Below are 5,000 nucleotides of genomic sequence, written 5' to 3'. Positions count from 1 at the left end.
TGTGAATAAAAAAAGCTTTATTTTCAAAATAAAGTTTTGTGTCCTTGAAGTAACCAAGACTTAATTTCTGTATGAAGGTGATTCGAATTTTTAACGCCGAAACAGTAAAAATACCCCATTTTAAGAGCCTACTGACGCGTAAACAAGCATGGTGACTCCATTTTTTTATTGCATTTTTTTAATGTTCACATCATGAATGTTAATTATGCCAAGTTTCCAAAAACGTTTGCTAGTAGAACAATTTCAAGGGAATTACCTTAAATAAAGTGACTTTACCTTTACCTTTACCGTCACCTTTATGCCGTGGGCAAATCGTCATACCCAAAATGATATCATCTATCTCAAAAACGCCTTTAAAAGCAATTAATAAGATCACAATAACCGTTAGTTTCATGGGCAGTGATACAATCCGGATGCGCTGATCAATGTACTCACTTCAGGGACAACTGGAAAAGCGAGTGCTCGCAGTCTCGTGCAATGATACATGATTACATGGTCTTACATATCTTGCTTACTCGATTTTCGCGATTGCTGAATACCCTTCCACAAAGGAGCGTTTACGTTTGTGACGCTAGCCACAGTGCCGAAGTGAACGAAAGTGGGTTTCGCGCGGTTCACGTCGGATAGAGTGAATTGAGTAGAATGGCTGGTGCCGCAGTGCCTTAGTCGACTTAAGGTTAAATTGAGCTGAGTAGACTGGCTAGTGCAGCAGTGCCGCGGTGCTTGCCTCATACACGACTGCGGCACTGCGGCAGCAGTGTTTTTAGGATCCATTTCTTGTGGGCGGGTATTCTGCTTTTGACATTAAGTCTGTATTAGGTAGTATCTGCGGATTTCGCAAAGTGATTTTCTGCTCAATATCTTAATTTAAGTGATTTCAGTTAAAGCTGACCTGCATGTGCGAGCAAAAGCCTAGCCTCTATATTCAGAGAAGAATCCGACACTTTATAACTTCTCAAGTGTGCCTTGGTGTCCTCATCACATTTTGCTATTGTTACGCATTTAACGGTTGCTGGATTATCAGACCTTGGGTCACAAGTTCCCCCAACAAACTCAGAATAACCGCACGAAGCCATTGATCTGTGTGCTTTGTCCTAATCTCTTGCGTGACAGCTCTGACGACACAATCACGGCACAACTCACGAAGGTCACAAAGCGTTCGACTGGTTCGATGGTCGTTTGAGGGCTTCGAGGAAAATCCAACCAGCGTATACTTATATAAAGGGGGATACCTTTCTTTGTTTGTTTTGCAGGTATGTTCAGAAAGTGAATTAAGGAAACTTGTTTGCGTAAAAATATGGAATGGAATGAATCTTACTAGTATGCAAATTTTTAGGTCAGCTATTTTAATTACCGGATATGTCACTCTTAAACCAAGAAAGTTAAATTTCAATGACGCGTTCCACTTTACCTACAGTAGTTCCAGTAAACCTAAAGTCTCGAATTGTTCAGTGAATAAATCGAGATGAGCGTGTGTGATTTCAAAATACGTCGCCTCCGCTTTGGTGGTCAAAGGTCGACTTTTGTTGACAAACAGCATGTTGAAATTGGGCCTCAAAAATCCTCCGCTTCATTTACCCAAAAATTTTATTGAATTTAATTGCAGCAGAAACATTGCTTATTCCGATGAATATCGTCTCGTTTGAGAAAGCCATGTACCAGGATGCTTTTCTGACGGTCGAATTTCGCACAAATTTGGCACTCTGTAATCAATGTAAAAAAGAGTAAGTTTTAAAATTTGGTCAAAAATTCCAATTTTGATATATTGTACCGTTAACAGCACTAAAGGGTGAAGGAATTACTCTAGTTGTGCCATGTTGTTTTGATTTTCAAGTTACTCATTCGTTATTTCAAAAACAGCGATTGAAACAAGCAACATTTTGGAGTCGTTTTCACTCCCTCACAAGGCCCCATACCGAAAAAGTCGCCGTCCAGGTAAAATAATTATCGAAACAAACTCAAACATATTTATCTAAAAATAGTTTTGGTAGTCCTTAATTGTGACAAAGTTTGGCATTTTTTGATTTTTTTATCTTGCACGGTCTTAGTTGAAAATTGCTGAGAGGCGCTCTTAAGGAGCAGGTGAAGAGAAAATTCTACATGGAACAATCAGCCAGACACGTTATAGTTCAAGGTGAACATTGACTTGACTAACCGTATAATGTAAGCCAAACAGCGACAAGCTGAGGTTAAGTTAACGAAGAGAATGTTAATAAGCCAAGTCACCAGGATTTACGATCCTGTTGGTGTCGCCGCTGCATTTCTTGTGAAAGCCAAGATTTCAATGCAAAAACTTTGGCAAATTGGAGTTGGCTGGGATGAAGAGCCTTCATCTTCAGTCCGTTTCAGGTGGATTGAGCTTTTCAAGGAGATGAAGAAGCTAAACAAGATTACATTCAAATTCTTTTAAACCAAACCACCAATGCTGTGCGTCTTCTCAGACGCATCCAAGAGTACTTTGGTGCTTGTGCCTACATCTGCCAAAGACCAAATTATACTAAGTACCTGATCAGGTTGGTTGCTGTGAAGTTGCAAGTTGCACCCTTAAAGCAACTAAGTATACTGCAATTAGAATTACAAGCCGCAGTCCTTGCATCCCGCTTTGCCAAGACGGTACAGCTGGAGTCCAGGATACAATTCCTATCCATCTATGACTGTATCCTTTAAAATGTCATGGCTCCTTTGCTCCTCCTCCCGTCGAGCTTTGGCACGTGCTAGATTCGTTCTTATGCTTTGTCAGACGGCCACTGCTGTATTGGCGACCTCATCATTCACCTGCAGGGTATGGAGACCTACAGAGTGTCAGACAGGTTCGGGAGGTGGCGGAATCAGGTTGTCCACTGCATCAGAAGCGATGGACAATGAAGCCGATGGAGGGGCCCGAAGCAGCAGATCGTCCAGGCGAGCGGCAGTCTCTGACAGATCCGAGCACAAGGATGAAAAGGATGATGGGGAGGTGGGCGGAGGCAACAAACGATGTAAAGAGGCTAACCCTTCTCCCAGGAAAGGAAGTATGGGAGGTCAGAACCCGTATTTGTGTACGAGGCAACCCCCACTGACGATATCAATGACACAAGTGGGTCACGCGTCGGTGGTCATCCCTTGATTGAGACAACAGGCTTGTCCAAAGCAGCGAGAATGATAGTAACGCTGGTAAGCCTCACAAACATGTTCGTGGTATCTGTTCCCAGATGTTTCCGTAATTACCGTTCGCGATGCGCTCTCTCAAGACGCCTCCATGCTTGATCCAGGAAATCTTGATGCTCTGTGGGTACAGATAGCGCACCAGTCCACCTTGTGAATTGGGCTGTTCATCGTCTCTGAGTTTGGAGCAAGAGGTCTCAGTGCTCATTGGGTACCACCAGACTTCCCATTAAGGTCAAGAGAGGGTAAGGACGCCGGACGTGACGTTGTTCACACATCTTCTCTCGGAGGGTCTCATGATACTCCCAATAGTAACAAAGACTGGTCTCATTAAGACTTTCCCATTTTCATTCGTGATACCAACGCCACTCGTTCAGGATCTTTTGACGATGCACAGTGGCTTTTTGCCTTTCGGTGAGGGGGATCAGAGGTGGTGTAAGGCACTGTTCCAACGTTGTTTGCAACTTTCTCGCCATCTCCTCTTTTGTTCTTTCACTTTATCGGGGTTGGCCCATTTCCAGACTTTCAATCAAGCGAGAGCCAATTCCCGACAGGAAGGAATGTTGGAACAAAATGGTATGTTCCCACTCACTCACCCTTTAGATAGAGGATCCCACACCTTTGTGGACAGAGGCCTACCCATGGGGGGTAACCCTTCCCCAGAGACTCTTTAAAAAAAAAAAAAGTTCCTGATTGGTCCATTCCCTTCAGATTAAGGGGACACCTCATTTTAGATCCCAAATCAGGGATGGCATCCTCTGCCAGCAAAAAGGGGTGATGCGCTGGGTACTTGTTCCCCTGATGACAGACCAACCGAGATTGGGTGTGGTGATAGCGTGCCGTATATGGACGGGATGCTGAAGGAACAAAGTCCATCCTGAATGCCCTCGGGCGTGGCAAGCCTGTTTCCATAAGTGGTGTGTAAAGGTCTGCCTGCAATGCCTCACCTTGAAGCCGAGCTGACCGGGTACCCTATTGGAATGGATGCCTTCTACTGTTTTGGAGAAAGAAAGATAGGTGATGCGACTCTGTTTTTGTTTGTTTTTTTTTTAAGAAAGAAGACACTCATGAAGAAGTACGGCTGCAGGCTATTGTAAGCTCTCTGGCAGATTATTGTAAATACACGTTCTGTAACGAGGAAAAAAGAGTTGATATTTATCCTTGTAAATTAAAGAAACACACAATTCAAATAAAACCATGTTTAATAAATAAAACAAGTATTTACATGTGCTGGGGAACAAAACGAAACTGTCTCCTGGGTGGTTGACAATCCATAAGCAACGGTCGTTATGGGGTCTGAGCCTCTAGGAACTGTTGGGTCAGTTCGTGGTTGAGGTAAGTCGTGTCTTGATCGACTCCCCTCTGTCCCCACACCCATTGCATGAAATGATCGCCATCGACCTTTGGACAATGATGCTGTAAGGGACCTTGATGATGACCACAGGAACTGAAAGAGGTGAGACTGGGGAGATCGTCGAATTTCGGGCATCCCAAAGGTTCCAAATGGATGTGAGCAATCTTCCAGGTGGTTAACCATTGCCATTCAATCACTCCCTCTTTGTAAGCCACCAAGGGACGTTCAGGCATCTTGTGTTGTTCGTAGAGGTGTCAGACATCCATGAATAACTCACTAGCCACATGGTACGAACTCTGTGGATAGCATGGGAGTCCGTGCACATACTGGGTACAGTAATAAGCAGGACAGATTGGGCTTTGTAATGAATTGAACCCCTGCGTTGTCCCATCCAATCGCACCACCTGAGTTCCCAAGGTACAAAGGCACGCCCTATAGAAAATTCTTCTAGGTCGAGGACCACACACACGTTATCGAGGTGGGTCCTCGTCTTCAGAGTAGT

This window comes from Montipora capricornis, chromosome 13 (genome assembly GCF_036669925.1).
Source record: "Montipora capricornis isolate CH-2021 chromosome 13, ASM3666992v2, whole genome shotgun sequence".
NCBI classification, from domain to species: domain Eukaryota; kingdom Metazoa; phylum Cnidaria; class Anthozoa; order Scleractinia; family Acroporidae; genus Montipora; species Montipora capricornis.
The sequence above is the reverse complement of the archived record's forward strand: the minus strand, read 5'-3'. Positions refer to the sequence as shown.